Raw genomic sequence first — 24,844 nt, forward strand, 5'->3', positions numbered from 1 at the left:
ACACAATACTGGATATGAAAATGATCTTTAATCGACATTAATTTCTTAAAAAGTCGGTTGATTTAAATTATTTAATTTAAATTCCGGCGATTTACATTGCACATCTCCGAATATCATTTCGACTGCTGATTACGCATAATTAACTCGGATATAAGACGCATCATCATACATTGATCCTCTTCGAACTGCGGAATTAAACAGTTTCAATGTTATGGAATTTTTACGTTTTATTTTACGGAACGGCTCTAGAAAGGACTATTAGAAATAATTTTACGCATAACACGTTCGAAAGAAGCTAATTGAATTAATTCGAATTTCCAAGTATAACAAACGCTTCGTTTTTACTAATACGAATACTTATGTGTAGCTCTCGCGATCTCGCGATATCAACCTTGCGACCGCGTACTTTCAGGATCACTTATGCTGTCTTACCAGTTAAGTCGACCAACGTAACAACATGTCATTGATTTCCTGCTACGCTTTCTTCCCGTCAACCATTTCACCGTCAATTTGTATATATATATATATATATATATATTCATATAGATATGTATATACATATATATACACGTGTGCTGTTATATGAAAGTTCACGTGCAATAGAGCAAATGAGTATTCATGCATGCAATCGCGTGTGCCCGCGTGCCGGAGGAACAGGAGCATCCATCTGTGTGCATGGCTAGACATACCGTTATCGAGGCTTGTCACTGACAGTGAAACAAATCTGCGACTTCCGGTACAGATGCATAATAATTTATGTTTGCTTTAGAATTGTGTTGTACAATGTCGAAGAAGAAATAGTTAAATCTGTATAAATTAACTTAATAGATGGAAATTTTCACGATTGAAGCTTCTGCGAAAGAAGACAACAACGAGAAATAATATACATGTAAAAGATAAATTAACTAGCTTGTAACAATTTTAACCGCAAAGAAATTTATTTGGCTGCAAGCAATTTCATCGCCAGTATTATTAGTAATATTAAACCTATTATCAAGTATGATAACGCAGTTATTCGCCGCAGCGAATTTTCTTTCTTTCTTTGTATATTAAGTTCACAACTTTTTTGAAATTATACGGCAAATATGGATCGTCATTCATCATCCAATTCGTTAATTGATTCTTAGTATAAAACTGTGGCTTCCGTTACTTTATCAAAAACAGAATAATTGCACGCAATTTGCAAATGTTACAATGTATTGCATGTGTGCTATATTAATTCATTTCCCGTTTTTATTCAAGAGCGTTCGTACTTGTGCTATAGACTCGTCATGAAAGTAAAAGCGATTACACACGCCAACGTGTTCTACACGGTGTAACAATTAGTACAAACATGTGTGAAATGTGAAAACACATACAAATTAGCGAAATACAAGGCAGTTTGCGTAGCGAGGTCAAACGCAAACTTGCCAAATGATGAAACAAAGTTGAAAAAGAACGAACGATAAAAATTAATGATCTCTTTAACTCCATATCAATTATTACACCAAGATAATTTATATTGCGTAATAAATATAGAACTTTTTAATGAAAAATGAAAGGGCTTTATTAAGCTCTTTTATTTTAGAATAAAATAAAACATTAATAGAATATAATACAATCCGATGCTCATTTGTGCGTGCCAGTAAAGCAATTGAAGAATAAGTGTTGTAGTAATAATTCGTCAGTTTAAAAAAATTGACTGCTCATTCGCGGGCTCTGGATCACTAGTAATGATTCGAAATAACATTGCAATATGTCATTATTTGCAGTATATTATTACATCTATGAGCAGTGCATATATTGCTTCCGTGAAAATGTATCTATGTGATGTCATTAATCACGATTTCGACGAGTACGTAATTTATGAAAAACGGAAAACGCGCGAGCAACGTATTTATCGATGAAAAAATCGATGTGAAAAAATTGATGATGGATACCGATCTTCTGCATAAAGATTTGCGTTTTTTTTTCAATCCGTTTATTTTTAGAAAGATTGTAAAAGTAATATACAACATTTAATATTAGAGCTGCAACTCAGAAGCTGCACTAGCGTAACGTGATACACTTTTCTTTCATACTTTCACTAACAGCTGCACAAAAAGATATCTACCTTCCGTATTACAAAAACTGTTACAATCAAGTAACTATAATAATATTGTTTTAGATTTCCCTGAAATGGAAGTTAGATTTAAAAAGTTGTTAAAAACGCACGCGAACATGTTTTAGCCAACTTTCCGGTTACACTCATTGTCAGTGCATCAGTTAGTAATATGAATAACGAAGTGCGTCGTTAAATTATAGTATTATAATAAATATATTCATTTTTTCATTTACTAGTGCACTTTGTCACGCTTTTTACTACTAAATATGCTCTTATAAATGTAATTGCGTATTACACACATAATAATAATTATTAACGATTACATTGACGTCCGTGACTGACGCAGTATAAACAGGAAGTGATCATTGTAAGTCAATGTAGCAAACATAAACTCTCTGCTTTTCAATTTAGTATCACTTTTTTAATTGTAATTTAAAGTACTTTTTCAATAATTAACTGCTTTTTCAATAATTACAGATTACATCTGCATACATACAGTCTTGATGAAAGGCACTTAAATATTTTTCACACATTCATCGAGAATTCTATTACCTAGAATGTATTATTTCGTATATGTTCATAAAATATCAGGGATGAGAAGTCGTTACTTTTCCATTACTTTTCGTTACTTTTATTTCACAATTTTCATAAGTGTGATGACGCTTTTCCAACACCAGCGTCATCATAGAAAATTGTAACATTTTTACCAAATTGGTGTTATAAAAAAAAGTAAAAATAACGGAAAGTAACGAAAAAGTAACAGCTTCCCATCTCTATAAAATATAAGTATTTAATAATACTTTTGGTCAGGACTGTATTAATGCGCGTATATATGTACTTGTATGTGTATATAGTAAAAGTTGAGAGAGAGGAATCGTTACCTGATAACGAATTTGTTTCGATTTCGTTATTTCATTTTTAAAGAGAAAGTTTACTACAAATACTTTTAATCAAGTATTTTTTCATGTTACTGATCAACATTTTTTATTCATTTCAACAAATTAACTTGCATATGCAAAAGTGTAGGACTTTTTTACGAATGTCAATGCCTCCGTCTTTGCAGATAGTAATCGTAGCATAACGTGGAGGAAGTGAAACCACTGTAACCGCGAAGCTCGTTAAATCTGTATCAAACAAAATCGGGACAAAAACTATTTTTTACTTCTCTTTTCTCTTAATGATGCGCAAGTAGCGGTGCTCGCGAGACTGCAGCGCAGGGAGTCGAGAATCTCTCGTTATATGAAATGCGACACTTTCATTCAGGAAATATTAACTCACAGTAGTAGTTAGCGTCAGCGACTAGTAAAGATAAAAAACTAACACGCAGTTATATAAAATAATATTCATCAATCATCAATTACATATTAATTATTTTGTAAACTACGTAAAGAAGTAGCATCTGTATTTTCTGCAAAAGCAACGTATCCAGGGGCAAAGCTTACCTTTGTAATTTATCTCGCAAAATCACAATAAGCAATATGATTCACTAGTTCATCCTAGGATAGTTCGCGCAGTTCACTCGAACTCATGCGATCCCTGAGTTTTTCTTCTTCTCACAGGATCGCGCAATGCACAGAATGATTATGATGTTTTATTCGATTTTCGAATTAGCAAGAATTCCCGTTTTACGATATAATGTAAAAATGCTGTTTTTGTATCTTAGAAAGAGATTATTAAGACGTCACCAATCTACACTGGCCGATGCTCGAGAGGGTATGATCGCCGCTCCTCCTACGAGACAACTTTCGATTTCACAGTGATCGTTCTCATATGATCCAATGCTCCCAAAGAACTGAACGACCGCGATCGCGATCGTTTGGAGTGTTCAAAGTGTTTCCCACTTTCGGACAAGTGCAAAAGTGGGGCACTAAAACATTAGACTATCACTGTTGCAATCACGGCGTTGGTGGGGTCTCTCCTGAATGATCAAGGGGAACTGGTCCAGGTGTTTCCCTCTTTACTTGCCCACGGACAGACGTTATTACGTCACTCGAGAATTAAGAAAGTTGCATAATAATAAATTCGCACGATTACTAGTATAATTCCTCCTCCATGCACCCCTTTCATAAAATTGCATTTTTTATAAAATAGTTTGCGTTAAATTCTTCTCTAGACAAAATACAGCGCACTCTCTCTCTCTCTCTCTTCTTTTTCAGGAGTTTATGCATTTTTAAACACATTTGCAAATGTTCAAAATTAGAATCTAAAAGATTTTTGACATTAAATTATTTATAGGTGGCATATTTTAATAAATTTTAATAAAATAGCTCTATCTACAAATTTGTCAATGACAAATTGATAATTAAATTTGAAATGATCAAAAAATGTAAATTGAGAAATTATTTAATCATTTATTTACTTGTGTATGAAAATTTGTCTTTAATCTTCATTAAAAATTGACTTTAATTTTTATTGCTAATAGATATATTTATTATAATTGCTGTAAGGGTAAAGGTGCTTAATATGAGATAGTTTTTTAATATAAAATAACTAACTATTTTATCGAGAATGTAAATCACGAAAACATTATCGTGCCCAGCGAAAACAATGTAACACTTTAATGTAAGTAAATTAAATCATTGTAAATGAATAAACAAGTACTTTGCGGTTCCATTTAACTCGCTTTGAGCTTAAGCGACACGACACTGAAAAAAACGACAGCTACAAAGTCGTAAGATATTAATTTAATTGTACATAAAACAATAAATGTAATTAATATGAACTCAACATTTAATTAATAGTTTTTACATCTATATAATTCGACTAGTAATGTCACATTAAAAGTTTAAAAGAATTTGTGTTTTACTCCCTAAAAATGTGTTAAAATACTTTTAAAAAAATACGTGTTCCTTATTTTGATCTAAAGTACAACATATTAAAAGTTCATCAAAATTGAAAGAAAGAGAGAGAGAGAGAGAGAGAGAGAGAGGGCAGTCTCGTGTTTTTTGTTAGAAATACAAGTGTACTTCTCTTGAAAAAAAAAACTAAATTTTAAAGCATTTATAGCAAGTAAACACTATCAAATTTTCGTTTTTTTTCATCATGTCACATAGTATTGAATTATTTATATAAAGATTAGAAATCGCGGAAATTGAAATGCAATATTATATGATGCAAAAAGATCAAAAATTCTTATAACACAATATATCACAGTAAAGAAAGTGAAAAAGATTATTTCCGGAATATTGTACAACAGGAAATTTACCGTTTGCATTTCTCCTAATCACAGCTAAGAGCACATCCGAAAGAGAAAAACATAATTATATTTTTGAATATGTTATCCACTATGTTATCCATTGAACTCGCACATGTCAACAAAATCGAGCAGTATAATTGGAATCGATGAATTTTTACATTGCATTATAAAGTGTTGTATAATTTTCTTTTCTCTGTCCATGTCAATATGTGTCAAATATTTGTTAAAAATGTTTACATACAACAGCAAAGAGAAATACATTTCAAATAGTGTTAATTAGAAATTTTCCTGAAAACGCAATATCAGGAATAATTTTAATTCTAATTTATTCAAATTTAATTAAAGTCGCTATTTTATTAATTCAATTTTTATATAGACGGTTTATATTTTTCATTAAATTATATTATGTATAATAACGGAGCAAAAAATTTATTTAGAAAACTTATTTAAATTATTTCTTTTTTTAAATTATTGTTACCTAAAAATATTTGTAAATACTTGTGCATAATGTAAAATTTATAATTAAACAATACAAAGTAAAAATAGATCGTATAAAACAAGAAGTACCGCGTTGCATTAATATTAATGCAAATGACAGTTATATTACATTTCGCAATATCTAGACCTTGGCGAATTAGCTTTGGAAAGTGAAAAGTTTTCTATCATCACTAAATTATATACTGTATTATGATCAATTTGATCTTCATTGCAATTTGTACTGTGACTCAACAGTGTACTATTAGCACGATACTTCTACACTGTTACAAATCAAAATAAAACACAAATCAAATCAGAAAAATTTTGCTGAGGTAAGGAAATCAATTTACACATTTACATTCAACAATAAAATTGAAGTACAACATACATATGTCTCAGAGCATCAGTTTATTATCATGCCAGGTTGCGTATTGCGTTCTACGTTATGAAGAAATATTATTGTATACGTATATTAAATTATGACAAGAAAGTCTTGAGAGATTTTGTTCTTATGAATTTCGCAACTTGTGGGACAGACAATGCCGCGAATAAAACGAAATAAAGAAGTTATATGCAAACAGTTTATTTATTGAATCCGCAGCATTAATAATTTGGAAAATTTCAGAAAATTACATTTTTTTGTGACTTTTTAGAAAGAAAGAAAAAATTTTTAATTGGCTGGAAAATTTAACTGTTAAAACAGAATAATGCGCACAGTAATCAATCTCTAAGTTGGGACGTTGAAACATCATATGCAATCTTACATATTGCATTGCCATCATGATCCGTTTATATTTTCCGAGAACACGAATCCCCGCCGCAAGACCTTCAATACGATACCGTCACACCGTCAGAGAAAGGGTAAGAGAAAGAATCAGTGTGTGCTATTAAGGCCAAGAGAGAAATCGCGAGTGTATCGCGAAGGATTGCGCGTAAGGAAAAAAAGGAAAGAAGCTACCGATCGAGTGCACCGCCAACAGATTCCAAGACTGGGAGAATCGATCGTTCGTTCGTTCCTCAAGGTCGTTCGCACGAAGCAGCGATTATATCATCACCATTAAATTGTGAACCGTTCAATCTACATTATGTTTCTGCAACGACGGTCAGAAGTATCAAAGCCATCAAATCTTCAACGGTGGATTTAACGATTTTACGACGTAATCTCACCGACTTTGCGACCGTAAGCCGATTCTTACGAGCGAGTCAAGCCGAGAATGTAGTCCGTACTTAACTATTCGTAGCATCTGCGAACAGTGATGACTTGCATTATCAAGTAATTTGATAATATTTTGATAAATTTAATAATTTATCAAATTAAACACTATAAAATAATTTGCGCTGTATTCTAGAAAAAATTATGAAGGAAACATGTACAACTCTTTCTTAAATTGTTCTCATTTTATGGCATTCATGAGCGCTTAAAAGCATTATTGTGCTAATAATTTGTTTAAAATAATTATTAGTTGCAAAATTGATTTTTGCAATATCCTTTTTATTGTGTAAGAAATGTTTTTTTATACTTTAGTTCTATCTAATTTTTATTTTTTAACTAGCCTTGCTGGCCAAGGGCAAGAACGAATTTGGATTGTTTATTTTTTTTACATAAAATAAAAATGATTTAAAAAAGAATAATATTCGTTTCTTAGCGCAATTAGTTTTTTCTTCTACAGTCAATTTTTAATAACTTATTTATCATAACTAGTTGCAAAATTGATTTTTCCAATAATGTATTTGTTTACTAACCTTGCTGGCTCTGACCATGGGCTTTAATGGGTTAATTAACTTTGATATGTTAATTGCTTGATTAGATTCCAATTGCTCGGTTTATTAATTTCGAGAATAAGTGCGCTAATATTGCGCTAAATACACTAGTTATTTGTTATTTAATTAAGCAATCGCATGTTAGCGATATTAATTTATTATAATGTCCTAAGTTGATAAGTATTAATTGCGTGTACAATATGAGTCATTGGATATTGCAGCAACATATTCGATTTCTGCACGTTTAGGGAAGTATGACAAAACCATATATAGCGTGTAAACTAAAATTTAAAATGAAGAACTTTCGATTGAAGACAAAAATATATAATATAATTAATAATTAAACTTTAATCTCTGAGAAGATAAAAACGTATATATAATCATTAATTTATTTCTTTTTATTCAAAATAAAATTGCTCGCAATTTGTCAAAATGTACACATTTTTAGCACATCATACTTTCCTCAAAGAGTGAAACAGAAAATATATAATTTTACATTCCACATATAGCATTTCCTTTTGTTTATTGCACAAAAAAACCGAGTATACTAATTTTATTACATCAAAAAATTCCCGATATCCAAGCGAGAGAGAGAGAGAAAATAACGTAATAAGTAGAGTTAAAAAAGTTGACTTGGAAAGTAAAATGCCTCTTAAATTTGCACACAGTTAAAATTGATCCAGTATATAACCATATAAGATTAAATTTCAATTCTTCGATAATTACGATATCGTAAAAATGCCGTGCAAAATAGACGGTGCTTTTTACACCAGAAGAGAAATCATGCTCGATGTTCGATCTTACATTCATTTTCGTTCATACGCGACGTGTCCGTTATCCCGCGCGAAAAGCGAGCACGTCACCAATGTCTCACCTCAGCTTCTCGCATCTCTTTCAAGATTGAAGATCGATCGCTCAGCTCTTGCGTTTCGATTCCATAACACATTGTGAAATAGGTTGCGTCTAATTAGGAAATGCGGCGGGTTTCTGCGTGGAAACTCGCAAAATTGTGCACGAATGCACCAACACGCTCACGAAGGGACTCATATTACGCGGCTTTACTTTTACCGCACTCTTTTACGCCAACCAAGCACTGAATGCGGGTCAGCCAACGAAGACGAGAGAATGCGTTCAATGAAATCAATGTGTTTTTGCAGGATATACTTCTTAACTGTAATGTTAATATTAATGCATGAGACGATGTTTCTCTTTTTGAAAGAAGCCGATTAAAGATTATTTCGAGCATCTTGCATCATCCCGCGATATCCCGCGGTCGCTTGTTCGGCAAGCGATTAAACGGGATACGGTAATCGATGTAATAAAAATGTAAGAGGATGATGCATTCCGCAAATTTCATAATAATTTGGATCGCGTGGATCTCACCGTTATGCAGCTGATTACATGATTACATGGCGATTAGGAAAGTAAAAGGATAACGTCTTTATTCCTTTACTGCAGATGAAATATGCACAAAAGAAAAATAGGTTCGTATTGTCATACAGTTTTTGTGCAATGCGTAGTAAGTACGTAATATTTACTTATACAATTTCTCTGAAATTATGAAAATATGAGAGAGTGAAAAGTGAATTTACGTCGGCTCCGATAAGTGGGTCGCGGACAAGTAAAAACCAGTATGACGCAAAATAAAGATACAAAACATCCAAATAATGTCCTTGATGTGCAACTAAGTTGCGAGAATAAGAATAAAAATATTTTCTTCTTTGTCTTTCCTTCGTCGATATAATATCTAGCAGTAATAATATTCCAGTAATATTTCAGTAATATTCCAGTAATATTTCAGTAATATTCCAGTAATATTTCACTATATTGTCGTTTAATTACTAATATATACATTTTTTTATACTAGAACGTACCAACGTGCGCTACGCGTCTTTTTCGCAGCGATACTTTTATAAATTAAATAAATATTTGTAATAATTAATCAATTACACAATTATTTAATTTAAAAATTATAATAAATATATTTATCTTAATTAAACAATTAATCATTAAAGGCTCTCTGTTTATAATGTGGATTAAACAATTATTAAATTAACAAATTTATGACCCATCGAAAATGCGGAAAACTTTAAATTAGAGGCTTTATATTAAATAATATGGCAATTTTTAATTAAGATACAGGAGAGAAAGAGGTGGTGAAATACTATTTTGTTTTTTTTAAACATAACTCAGTAAATATTAATGTAATTCTTATCAACATCAATTTGTTAGCCATAGAGTTCTAACAATCACATTATAAGTAGAAATTTATCTGATACCAACGTAATTTACAATGTACTGAAAAAAGAATAAAAGGATGCAATTTGTAAAACAGCAGGGGGGTCCTGGAATACAAACAACAAAATTCATGAAAGACACTTTTAATTATAAAAAATCACAAATGATTCTTCGTAAATTTTACACACTAACGAGTGCCATAAAACGAGCTTTTATGAACATTTTATAAAATATATTTTATTTGAAAAAGAGAATATTTTTTCAAATATCTTCTATGCTTTAAAAAATAACTTTAAAATAATTTCTTGCTGCTAGTGAGCATTATGCAATGTTCACTATAAGATTGCAAAGTCGCAAGAGCGATCGTAACATCAATTGCAAATGCAATGGCTCACGATTCTCTCCCGTACATAATATACCTTTATATGTCAAATTCATACACACGTTACATTACACATTAAATTCAATTATATTATTTGAAAATCACATTTAAGGCCTTCAAGCTAGACTAAAATTAAAAAATTTATATCTAACGTATACTTTTCAAAATTACGTAAAGACTATACACCTATAAAAATCTCTGCGATATGCGAAACTGAAATGTCATTTTTACAAAAACGTAGTACAAATTAATGACTAGTAACACTCCTACAATGTAAATAGAGTGTAACAAAGCAATTTTAACGATTACTCTTAGAATTCAACGCAAATTATATGAAATATCATATTTTATTACCACACAACTATCTCGCAATCTCTTTCTCCTCTATTAATGCGTTAATTAAAATTAAAAGAATGTAAATAAATTCAAGTGCGTTAAGTTTAGCCTTGATCTACTTACGACTTTTGACTAAAAAATTTGAAATTACGATCGGTATCCTATTGTCTAACAATGAACCGTGACACAGTGGATTATAAAAAAAACTGACTAAGCATTCGTTAACCAAATTAATTCAAATTAAATATTAATTTTTTAATAGTAAATACTCTATTAAAAATTGACTTTTAAAAAATTTGTTTTGTTATTTTCTAAAGAGGTTTATAATTGTTTTTAGTAATAATTATTTTGCATAAAAAATATTTCATTTATGTGAAATATAAGTGCTATTCAATTTACGATCAATTTGATTTACAACTTGGGAAATCTGGGAACGTAATTCCATCGTAAATAAAGAGGGATACCCGTATTAAAAATATACTGTGTAAACTCTACAGCAGCATGGATTTGCCTACCTCCCCTTCTACGTGGATTGTAAAAAATTTTTCTTCTTACGAAAAACATAAGAGCGATGAAGAAATTGAGAGGGTGTGTTGCACAAAGAATTTCATTATTACGGAGATGAATTAAGAGAGTAATTGAAAAGTGCCGATCGTCTGGTGTGACATCGATTGCGACATCTCAGGACGACCAGCTACCATAAACTAGCCGCGAACGAGGACATCAGAAAATCAGGGGGGAAGAGATACGGTCAACATCGGGGTCTGTCGATTGTCCGGTTCGTGTATCGACGATCAGATTGGCCAAGATCGCCGCTTACCGATCGCAGAAAATCCCGCCGCCGCAGCTTGTTCGAGCAAATCGAGCATGTGCGAGCGAGCGAGTGAGCGAACGAATGAGGCGGATAAATGTTTGCTTTCTCTGCATACTCGCCTCCGGTATTTGAACGAGTGTTGCAATTTCGTTGTTGTCGTCGTTGTATCGTCGTTTACACAGGATCAGTTAAAAATTGTATGACGTCAATTAAGCTTTACTTCTTTATAATAGAAATATCAATAAGAAAAGATAAAAAGAGAAAGAAATTGCTTAAGAATTTGCAATTGTGAGAATTCGATTTTCAACATAATATAAATGCATTTTTTTTTATTATTATTAGTATTTTACACTGGCATAGTGTACTTGTAGTTGATCATTTATGAAATTAATTAAAATTAAAACTATGAATGAAATAAAGATAATTTAAAAATGTGTATTAAAATTGATTAATAAAGCATAAAATAGTATTATTTTTTAATTTACTATATATAAATAATTAAATAAATTTATAATAAAAAATATAAAATAATTGATTAATAAGTAAATAATTACAAATATATAACAAATAAACATATTTAAACTTACCTTTACAAAGAATACAATTTGATCCTTTAGTGATTCTTAAGTCACCATTATTTGGACGTGCAATTTTTATTGTCGTTTCTCTCTATAACTTGGCATTTTATAAAACAGTAATAAGACGATGTGCTTAAAAAATGATTAATTATATATGCAAATGATCGATTGTAATTATTGGTTTTTTTAAGGAAATAAACTAGATCTATGTAAAACTTCATTAAAATATTAACATGTAGATTGGATAACGAATCTATGACACCTATGACGTAACAAAGAATGTTGATGGAACAAACTTTAAATATATAATACCCTTTTGAATATGGATAATGTCTAGACACGTATTTCAAACAAGAGTAATAAATTGTATTAGCACCTAGACAATATGCATGTCGAGATAGTACACAAAATCAGAATATAACGCGTCTTGTCGGAAAAGCAACCTTTCAGACACCGTGTTTAAAATGCACAATTATTCCTACATTGTATTCTAGAAATGTTGCAACATAAAATACTATTACAGTCAGTATGGTCAAATTTTAAATAAAACTTGGTTTTTTAAATAATTATAGAATATTTATATCTTGATTCAAATTTTTCTAATTTTTTATTAGATATTTATAATTAATTTATAATTAATAAATATTCATTTAATAAATATTAAATAAATAGATTTTAACAAATATTAATTATAAATATTATTCTGATAAAATTACTTCACTCTGACGAATCATCTTAACGCAATTATTGCAAAATTTTCTTCAATTCGTGAAACCGGTATTGTGCAATTTGTCGGGTGGATAACATTGTACTTAACACTATTATGAGCTATAGCGAACACTATAGCTTACATATTATAGCTTTATATGACAAGGCATTGAACTTTTCATCTAAAAGGTTTATAGTGATAACTGTTTTGGTCATCGTACGCTCAACACGTTGAACTTTTCATTTTCGATTAGCGCAGTTTAATCCGAATATATATTCATAAACACACGTATATATTTTATTCACACACACACACACACGCGCGCGCGCGCGCGCGCGCGAAATAAATTTCCTCACTAGAATATTCAATTACTGTTGATAACGTAACTTTGGACTGTAGATGAATTTTCACTCTTAAATGATTAACGATTGATTTGATATCTAAAACACACTCCACTTTTTATAAATATTACTGATCAATATATTTGATCAATATATTTGATCTTTATTAAAATCCCGCAATATCAAACACGCAATTACAATTAGCCCTGTTACTCGTGTCGTCTAATTAATTTGATTTCACGACGTCGTAAATACTAATCTAGCGTTATTGCTGCAACTGGAAAGGTCCTCGCTAGATTTCACATTTAGTTAGGTTTACCAAGGTACCTTGCTAAGTAAATGAAAATGTCAAAAAGTCACGGTTTATGCGTATACGGTTCGCTTATCTCACCGCGCGATTTATGAGAATCGCGAAGATACGACGATACGTACTGCATATCTAACGAAGAAATACCTTCATTTTAACGTTGCGCATTATTGGAACGAAACGACTATGTAAACGAAACGATATATCATTCATATAATTATTTATTGAGTGCACACGCACGCACGCACATCCACACAAAATATAGCATTTTGTAAGATTGCAAATTGCGTTTTCGTAATAAAAGACAATTGATAACGCAATAAGATCATTGACATCAGTCCTACATTGTGCTTATTTGAATATCTGTATGAATTGTGTTAATTGTTCCTTTTTATACAGTAAAATTAATTCTTTAAATATATGTATATAATTAATTGTATCGGAGTTATATAACAATATATCCAGCAATTAGCGCGATTAAGAATGTATATTTATAAACAAGTAAATTCACGAGTTTAAGCGGCATCTACAGAATAAACTGAAAAGAATTTACAGACGTATAGAGTTTGATGAAAAAATAATGAACGTTATAAACTTATTGTAAATCTATTGCAACCTTGTAATATAATCTCTTTGAAAAATAAATTGGAAACGTTTCAGATTTTGGTTAGAATATGTTAAAGTTTTAGTTTTTTAAATAGTAATAAATAAATGAGTAATAAAAACAAACTTTTACAATTACAAATTTTTCACTTTAATTCTTTCTTATAAAAAAGTCCAATCCGTCATCATAAAGTTACCTCAATAGAGTACTGAGCAACCATAAACGCTAACCACTAACGTAACGTAACTGTATGATTTGTCAATCATACAGTTATTATTATACAGTTATTATTATACGCAACATTTATTATTATACGTAAACACTGACAAACGTATTTATTCGGAACAGGAAGAAATGTGTACACAAAAAAAAAAACAGTTTGACGTCACTAATGGTGGAGGACAAAATATCGATAACTTAAGATGGCTTTGCATAAAAAAAAAAAAAAAAAACATTGAACCAGTTAATGTTAATCATGAATTAAATTATTAAGGGAAATGATTCTAGTTATATATATACGAGCAAGAGCGCATTCGTGGCAGATAATCTTTTGAATTCAAATGAATTTTACATCAGTACACATAAATAAAGAAAAGCAATTGAAAGGAAAAAGGAATTGCAACAGAAAATGTTTTTCTTTTTTTTTGCGTACGTTTAACAGATGACGTAGAAGCAGAAAAATGAATATTGATTAAGAAATTATATTCTGCAAGTAGGTACACACGTCACGCTCTCATAAGCATAAAATCCACGCGATTAAAACAATTAAGGGCTCATAATATATTTATACCTATATCGTGCATTGTGCAATTGCGTGTATTGCTACTACCTGTTAAGAATTTCTTGACATCAAGGTATGTAAAAGTCGGAAAAATATAAATATCAATGAAATGCGCTATGATTAAGAAATTATTTATTTATTTATTTTTATAAGAAAAAGAAAGAATTATATGTGACACAATGTATAAAAAGAGTCAAATGTGAGCATAAACTTCACGAGACCAACAGACACAGCGTAAATAATGGTTGCAATGCGGCAGGCGCGCGATTTACTTTACAACAAGGAACTTGCTATAAATGAAATATGAAATTAACGATCGCCTTTATAAGTATAAACTTTTAACACAATTTAGTAAAATTTGAATTTACCATTTTATCTGAAAATATATTTTAATTAACTATAATTATATATTAATTAATGGTTATGGTTCTGTAAACAAAAATAACTTTACGTTTCTACAAAAAAAAAAAAAAAAAAAATAGAGAACTTATGTGAAATTTTTGGTAAAACGGAGTACAATACCAGCTATTAGAATAAAATTCAATTACACTTTGAAATGTTGTATCAAACCAGAAGTGATTCTTATCTTCAACAAGCCAAAAATTATTTTCCATAATAATTACAATTCTATTATAACTTTGTTTAGATAAAAATGTGTCATTTCTTGAAGTATAAGTATCAAAAATCTAAAAATTTCATATATTGTTTTATTAAGATGGATTCTTAATTATGGATGTTTTCGGAATATAAGCCAATTTTTTGGAGAAAAAGTCAAATAGCATTTAAAATTATACCTAATTTATTCGACTTGAGAAGTGTAAGTCAAATTGGAATGAGTTACACAATAATCGAGAAATCGATAAAATTCGATTGATTTTTATTGATTGTCATTACACGTCAGTCTCGCCGGTGGGGTCCTCCAATAATATCGAAGAGACGAAAAAAGAAATGCAGGCGCGAAGAGGGGGTAATCAGACCCAGAGAATAATTAATATACCGTAGACGCATAACGAACGACTCCGAGATGCAGTCTGTTTTCGGATAGCTTTTCTTCGATCTTAGATTTGTCGGTCGTATCTCTCTTTGGTCGGGTCCCTTTATCTCCCGTTGCTTTTTCCCCTTTCCTCTTTTTCCTTTTTTGTTTTATTTAAACGCGCGCACACGCGTATGGGTCTGTTCTCCGACGGTCGACTTTGAATTTTTCGTTTAGAAGGTTACTATTCTTAATTTCGACCTAAACGCTTTAGAACATACAAGTGCATTTTAAAACATACAAGTTAAACAAAATTTCAAGAACAGCTTTCAAATTGAATTAGAGAAATAACATCACAGAATTAAATTGATCACGATAATACTGATGCTAACAAGTATCTATAAGATACTAATAAGCATCACCTCCTAAAAATGTAAAGAATTTGTTACGAAAAATATTACCTCAAACCAAAGTTTGAACCTGGATCTCCCTACACATTCCGTGTGAAACGTTTTAGCCAACTGGATTACCGAAACATATGATAATATTTATTGCAACAACCGACGCTGTGTATTAAGAGCACGAATTTAAAATTCATACAAAAAACATTATTTTAGCACCAAGATCTTTCTCGATTTGAATTGTATTATAAAAATCGCGATCTTATTTCAATTAATGTATTACATAAATAATACGTATTACATAAATAATGTATTACATGTCTTCTTAAAAATTGAACTTGTCAATTCTTGTGTGCGTGTATGTGCGTGTGGCATTATTAATTTAGTATTATTATAAGTTACATGTATATTACAACACCTGTACAGTTGGACCTATATTGCTGGATTTATTTCTTAGATTCGTACGATAATAATTATCAGAGAAAAAACGTGGAATACGAGTAAATAGCATTAATAAGTACAATAGTAACATCTTTCCGCGTATATAAATTAACAACTACGCGTTACGCAAAATGTATTATGATTCCTTTATCAGAGATAAAATTGCATTTAATCACATTAAAACAACATCTTAATTAATTGATTTTATGTTAACTAATGTAAATAAAAATAATTTAATACACTATGATCCAGCATATTTTCAAATCAGGCAAAACATTAGTTTTTTAACGCGTTTAAAATAATTAATTAATTAAAATAAATATGGCACGTAAAAATAAAATAATAATGTACATATATTATATAAATAATATTTTACAAATAATTTGATACACTTTCCTATATATAATTGAGAATTGTCAATCATAATATTAGGTATTGTGATGGAACGGAAATTAAAAAAGATTCAAAGATGTTTTATCATGTTTTTTTAAATGACATGACGTAAAACAGTCATAACAACATTTCATTTAAGTAATTAGTAAGGTTAACGTATTTTCTTTAGAATAGTGATAATACAAGTCTTAGACCGTAAATTTTTGTAAATTAGACTTTATTACTTCCACAAATCTTGTAAATTTTCTTGTATTGTTCTAATGCAAAAAATATAGTTTAAAATTAGATAAATTTATTATTAAGGGGGGAACATATTTATTTAAAAACGAGGCCTTAAACTTTGTGAATTTTATGGAAAAACAAAAAAAATAAATAGCTAAATCCGTTTTCTGTTTTATTCCATGTTATTTATTCTATTATAAAGATCAGATTTTTTTCTATTTGACACATAAATTTTATTAAAAAGTAATATAAAATTATTCAAATGTTTTAAAAAAAAACCTTGCGTGACTGCTTTCAAAGACGACCAATTGACTTATAATTTTATATATTTTCTAGATACTAAAAATTATTGCTTAAAGAAGAATTTTTTACGATGTTTAGTTTTCTGTCGCAGTCAAAATTTATAGCAAAAATCTATAATAAAAAATTACTAATGAGTTCTAAGAGAAGGGAGAATAGCCAAAAATATTGCTTTTAACAGACACAATTTAAGAAAACTTTAATAGCGACGCCAATTTAAACAACAAATACGAGTTTAAATAAAATTAAATAAAATTATGTTATACAGAAATATAAATAAGACAAAAATTAAAGTATCACGTATAAATTATTACGTGAGCTTCAACAGAAATAGAATAAATTTATTTTTAAATTATTTGACTTAATTTAAATATTTAAGTTATTTATCTTTTCATTAAAAAATATAAGGTTATGCATCAACTTAGCTCAGGCAAATGCACCTTTCGTATGCAACCAGAACTATCAGTGGTAAATACTTCTATGGAAACCTTCGTTCCATACCGCTTCTATCTCAAAACCAAAGAGCTTTCAAGAAATCGGCTTCTGAGAAAGATCTGTTGCCTTTTGAAAAAGATTATACATCTGCTTGTCGTATTTAGAAATGAAATAAATCGTGGCTTTGAGTATATTTTTTACTGTGGTCACACAAAACAATCACAAAATAATTTTAAATAATTAATGTCTTGAATTATACAACTTCCTATAGAAAATAGAACTTGCTATTCAACGAGGAATTAAAAATATGTGAATATTTATTCCCTTATAGATTTTCATTAATAATTTTACATAAGTTTCATTAAATTCCACAGTAACACGGAAATATTCTTGATAGCCACTAAATAACAGGTTTTATCTATACTTTAAAATAAACTATTGACTTAAAATACGTAATTTTATAAATCCCATAAAGAAACAATAAATCTTATTCATCTATTAATGATACAGTTATTTATCCTGTACAATTTTTAAACTTTTTCGTCGATCAAGTATTAATTTATAAGATACTAACAATTTAATTGGTATTTTCGATTTCAATCATATCAATTAAATCTGTAATCCAGCATGTTTTCAAATCGGGCAAAACATTAGTTTTCTAACACGTTTAAAATAATTAATTAAAATAAATATGGCACGTGCAAATAAAATAATAATGTACATATATCATGTAAATAATATTTTACAAATCAAACGTTAATCCACATTAAATTAAATTTACTGAATTTAGAATTTTCTCATTTTAGCTGACTAAAATAATAAAGTTTCATAAAAATCGAAGAATTCAAAACGCTAAATTTTCAGTTGCCGTCATTAAATTATAAAAAAAAAAAAACAATTTATGAGATTATGAATTATTTTTCTTTCTGATAAGTGCTGTTTATTTTTAATTTCTGCAACACTAGTTTTTAACAATTTATATAATTTATAAATTTAATTTTTAATTATAAAAAGTAAATAAATATAATAAATACAATTATAATAAATATAATATAAATTAAACATTATATGACACTATTTACGTAGAAGCTTTTTTACTTCTTTACATTACGGCACAAGTACGTAAATCAATTTACTTTTTGTACCATTGTTTTGCATGTTTGGTAATGAATAATTGATACATCTTGCAATATATTTTTCTTCCGAGAAAATAATCGTTCAAAGAATTACAGATAACACGAAATACAATCATTTCTGCTTATTTATTAATTAAAAATAATATGTTTACAATTAGAGAGGAGAGAGAGAGAGAGAGAGAGAGAGAGAGAGTAGGAATAGAAGCATTTTTACAACATTAAATATTTATGAACACTAAAAGCAGCAGTCATTGTGCATAATAAACCATCAAATTCTCCGCAATCATTAAAATTTTAATTTCTTTGCTCACACAATTAAAACAATTAAATCAATGTTAATTTAATAGCGTTATTCTCTGGGTTACACTGGGTCACACTTGGTGTAACTTTGCATTGCGTGTAAGCGCAAAGTTTAGTGCAAAGTTACACTAAGCACGCACTCAGTGCGTCCCAGGGAAAAACGCTATTAGATTAACATTGATTCTATTGTTTTAATTGTGCAAGCAAAGAAATTAAAATTTTAATAATTGTGGAGAATACTTTTAGAGAATACTTTGTGGAGAATAGATTGTGAAAATACTTTTATTCCTACTCTCTCTCACACGCTACACTATCCAAGTGTTGCATTAGTGGGCGATAGTGCAGCCAGAAAAAAACGCTATCAATAACAAAAGCAAGAATTTCAAAATCCGAACAATATATCAAAAATGCAAAAAATCGAAAATTTTAAATGATTTATAAATTTATCTAAAATAGGCTTTGTGGAATATTGCTAGAGAACATTCTATTACACAACACATAGTCAAATAAATAAAATTGTTTGCAGTTTCTTTTACACTACTTACATAATTATTAGCTATAAATTACTAGTAAATTATTATCTATGAATTGTCGTAAGGTAAAACAAGAAAAACGTTATTGAAATAAATAACAAATACATCAATTTGCATATAAAAAATCATTAAAAAATATTATCATAAAACATTTTTATTATTTTTTTTTAAATGTTTATATCATTAAACTAAACCGTTGGTGCATAAAAATTTGCACATTTGTTGTCCAAAATAATTAGCTGTCACGCTAAATAGATTGATGAGAAAGATTTGTTATATTTGTTAAAGAAAGATTAAAACAAAATTTTAACAAAACAAAAACAAAATTGTCGTCGTAGTCTTCATATATTTTTCGTTTTATTCAAAGAGAAAATTTTTAATTTTATTTTCAAAAAATTTGATCGATTTTCTATTAAAAAGCATGGAAAAATGACGAATCTTTTGTCAATCTAATATAGAACGAAGTTTCTTGCGTAAAATTCAATAGCCTAAAACTCGCGATGTAATTTTCTCGTAAAACTTATTACGTAAACAAGCAATGAGAATATTGACATGTCATTCGTGTGATGACCTAAAACCGTTCGATGATTCGATTAAGTCGGTCACTCTGAATTTGTGTCAGCAGCGACCGTTTAATTTTGATCGTATCGTGTGTTATGCTGACAAACTATAATTTTCAATGCCGCATCAGCCGTAGCAGACGGATTATTTTCTTACGATACCAACTTCCAATGTACTCCACGTTGGTCGATAGCAGGTTCTTGACTGCTGAAGTTCTTCGCAAGATTCTCAGTGACCGTGCTTGACACACATTTGATTATTCGCTGACAAGTGGATTTTCATACAATATATGTATCGTAATTGTTCTTACCGGATATCGAAAAGTTTTGGATATTCTCAGTTTTTTTTATACAATTTTTTAATAAAAGTATATTAACTAATATTATTTTGAAACCTTTTCCATTCTTTATTAAAATATTGTTAAATTTTATAAAGAAAAATATTATAATTACTTAAATAATTTTAAGACAAATGTTGGATTTCTAATTGATTCATATGGTAAAAAAATAATTGGAAAAAATAAAATTCTCTAAAAATTTATTCAACAAAATCTAAATTTCAATGATTAATTTTCAATTTTGATAAAATTTCTAATTAGTTTAAACTCTTGTTTTTTTCAATATTGATAAAAATAAAATTTTAAAATGTTAACATAGAGTTTTTCTCCGCCAAAAAAATAACTTAATTAACATTATAAAATTTATCGTCTATGATAGAATATAATTTATTAAAAATAAAATTAAAAAGTTAGAAAATTTTTAATAATTTAGCAATATTTAATACATATAGTAAATAACAGTTTAAAAAATTACTAGAGAAAAAACGGGAATTGTAAGATACGTGTGAGGTGATGAGATACCAATACCATGATATTCCATATCTTATATAATTCGCATTGAATTCTAAAAGCAATCATTAAAATTAATTCGTACAGTTTATTTAGATATTGTAGAATAGTTATTGGTTATTAGTATTCACAAAGTTTTTAAAAAAATTAAATTTCAGTTTTGCAGGTAACAATGGTTTTTACAGGTGTACATTCTCTATGTAATTTTGAGAAATATGTTAAATATTTTAAATATTTTATAATTTGTTAACTTTAGTCTAGCTTGAAGCCTTGGATGTGGCTTTTAAATAATATAATTAAATTTAATGTGTGCCGTAATGTGTGTATGAATTCAGCATATAAAGCCAAATCATGTAGTGAGAAGGGTCGTTAGATGGGTCGTAAGCCATTTGTATTACGAGCGTAAGACCGCTGTTGCGACTTTATTATCTCATAGTGAATATTGTATAATGCTTACTCTAGCAGCAAAGAAATTATTTTAAAACATTACTTTTTAAACCAAAGAAATTAATTTAAAAATTTGTTTTTAAATAAAATGCATTTCATAAGATGTTTTTAAATAAAATATATTATATAATATCATAAAATTTTGTTTTGTAACATTTATTGGTGTGTAAAATCTACGAAGAATCATTAATGACATTAGTTGTTATCCACGATCTCGCTGCTCACAAATGTATTCTTTTTTCCTTCTTCAGATTGTATATTACATTTCCCGTTAAACTTTTATCTATAAAATGTTTGATAAAATTTTATGATTACCAAATCGGTGTTAATAAAAATTGTGTCGAATTAATATTTATTGATTGTTTATTAAACAAAATGGTATTCCACCCACTTCTTCTAATATTTCTTACATATTTTACTATTTTTTTTTAATTTGTTGCATTGTTAAATAAAATCATTACTGTACTACAATGAAATTACTACATTACAATAAAATTTAGTATATTACAATAAATGTTATTATTCAAATCATAAGTATGTAAAAAACTAAGGAATAGTAATTAAGTTTTTATCATTTTATAATACTGATATCTTTTAAATGCATCAGTGCATTTCAAAATGAATTCAAGCTGTGACATTAGATTTAATTTTTCCTTAGTCAGGAGGCGCGGTCGCGTCTTGCGATATTTTTTTTTTTTTTACTTATCATCTATTTAACATTTAACGTTAATGCAGATAAAACATAAACTTAAACAAAACAATACTTAAAAGATACGTAAAACATTTGAAAGATATATATTAAAAATGTTAGAACGTTTCTCGGAATTTTATAAATTTTATAAATTTTTTTTAGATTTTATTAAAATATAATTTGCGCATAAAATTATTAATAAATAATTATTAATTATTGGACTTTATCCAAAGTGAAATAATTTTATTTTAACATGCACACAACATATTTATGTGCTGTTTGATAAATTATAAAATTGCTTAACTTTAGATGTGAAGCAAGTCGAGCTCGGTATATCTCAAAATAAACACATGTTCGCAAATCATGTCTCTTTGATTTGCTATGACGTCAACTATATTTTGCTGACATTGTATAATTTGTCCGCCTACAATGTTGGTGGGCAAGAGTAAAGTGGCTTAGTTACACGTCACTGAGAATTAATCAATCAATTTTTAAAAAGGTGCGGATGAACGAACGGATGAATTCTAAGTCCAAGGGCCAAAGTCCAAAGATTAATAGTTAACCCTGTATCCCGCATATAATGACAGTACCAAGGACAAGAATTCCTCTTAACCTCGGATTTGAAATTTACCTGCACGACGATTTGTCTTCTGATACTTCACCCTTCTCGACTTTAAGAAGTAGTGAAGTAAAAAAATTAAATGTGATATTCTATGCTAATTGCGTCATCCTGCCAAATATGATTTGTAATGCCCATATATTTTAATAATAATGAAAGGAGGGAGGGGAAAAAGTTTCGAGTGTCTCAAAATCATTAGATGTGTTTATTTGGTAGATAGCTTTCTTAATTCTTAGGTGGATTTAATGGATAATTTATGGAAAATATTAATACGTACGTTACATGCGCCGTTTGCTTTTAATATTTTCTAATTTTTTATTTTTTTCATTTTTTCAATGCTAACTTTTCTTACAAAATATTCTTGGCGGCAAGGGAAGCTGCACGTTATCCTACGCATTATGATAATTACGCTCGAAGATAATTGCTAGTTATCGCAAAATCATTCCTTTTAATGACAAGTTAGATAAGTAAAAACTTATATGTTAAATAAAACGCAGCAGAAAATGTAATTCTTGTAAAAAAATGCTGAAAAAATGTTCGAGAAAAAAATATCATCAACAAACTCTATTACGTTTCCTCCTAGGATTACATATTATACCTGAACTTAGATACAAAAAAAGCAATATGTTATTGTCAATATGAATCGATATACATCGGTATACGCATTCTTAAGATATGATCTTTGGTTTCGAACTTTTCCACTACGTTAGTATTAATTATAATGTTTAAACATAATTAGAACTTTATATTATTACTTTGCTCTTATAACCTATTCTTGATTTTCAGCAATTCCTAGATTTCTTGTTAATGTCATGTAATAATTATTTATTATTATAAAATTATTTATAATAATATTGCATCCGACAATAGAAATAAAAAATAAATAGCTTTACTTTTTACGTTTCTGTTATGTATTAGGGATCGCTAGTGAGAAAAATTCCGTTGTAGAAATTAATGGAAACTTTACTTCTAAGTATACGTTACAATGACTTTTGTGCATGCGCTTAGGTGGATCGATCTCGAATACTCGATCTTTCTTCCTGATTTCTCCTGCGACACCTTTCCATGGACTAAGTTTCTATCGATGGTTCAAATCGGGTCAGAATCGGATTGGGGTGAGTGCTCGGTGGAAACATCAAATTTGCGGTTGAACCCTAACTAATAAAATTTTTAGGTCCAAATGAGATATGGTGGAAACGATCAAGATAGATAACTTAATTTTCATTTATGTTGACATTACTTACTGCAATGTTGCCAACAGGATAAATGAAAATTGAGCTGTCTATCAAACGTGCTGTGTTTATATGTTTTCTTGGTCGACCCAACTCTGACCCGATTCGAACCCTCGGTGGAAACTTAGTCATTGTTTTTCGATGTCGCAGACGCCGATTTCCGATGCACATATCGCAAGCCGATTCGTGGAGATAATCGCCGATTGCCAATAATCGCTGAGCGCGATTGCCAACAATCGCTTAATTAGCTCACGCACAATTCTAACTATTACAATAGTTCGCACGCATGTCTAGCAACAGTTTCCTTTAAATGTAATATTTGCATACAGAAAACAGAGCGTATAGAAAATTACCATAATGTCATTGTTCAAAAAATGTTAAGATTATTCTTAGCAACGTATTTAATAATATTTTGATTGCAATTTTTTATTATTTTATATCAAAATTCTATTAAAATTAATTTTATTTTAAATGAAATAATAATTATATTTTGCATTACTTGTTTTTGTTCTTAAATTTGATTTAATAAAAAATAACACGTTTAGTTTAGAAGTTATATGTCTATTTTTTGTTGACACTAATCTAGACAGCACACAGTATTTATGAAAGATTTACAAATTTGTTACAATTATTTAAATATTTTATAAATATTTACGAAAATATTTCGTAAATATAATCTTAACCAGTTTTTAGTGAACTCTATATA

At 29.1% G+C, this 24,844-nt stretch overlaps 2 protein-coding genes across 4 annotated transcripts in view; one reads left to right on the forward strand and one right to left on the reverse strand.

Moving 5' to 3' along the window:
* The window catches only part of LOC105207307 (elongation of very long chain fatty acids protein AAEL008004), a 70,367-nt gene that overhangs the window by 16,154 nt on the left and 29,369 nt on the right, over positions 1-24,844 (forward strand). The gene's annotated exons all lie outside the window — the stretch shown is intronic.
* Positions 1-24,844, reverse strand: part of LOC105207300 (elongation of very long chain fatty acids protein AAEL008004) — a 65,595-nt gene that overhangs the window by 11,828 nt on the left and 28,923 nt on the right. The window contains exon 1 of one of the 3 annotated variants that reach the window (XM_026139223.2): positions 3,769-3,929. The exons of 1 other annotated variant lie outside the window; for it this stretch is intronic. The gene's annotated coding sequence lies outside the window, so the exon portion shown is untranslated. Of the gene's footprint in view, positions 1-3,525; positions 3,930-24,844 lie in introns of those variants that run through there. One more of the 3 variants, XM_026139224.2, reaches the window with a different exon arrangement.

This window comes from Solenopsis invicta, chromosome 15 (assembly GCF_016802725.1).
Source record: "Solenopsis invicta isolate M01_SB chromosome 15, UNIL_Sinv_3.0, whole genome shotgun sequence".
Taxonomy (NCBI): Eukaryota; Metazoa; Arthropoda; class Insecta; order Hymenoptera; family Formicidae; genus Solenopsis; species Solenopsis invicta.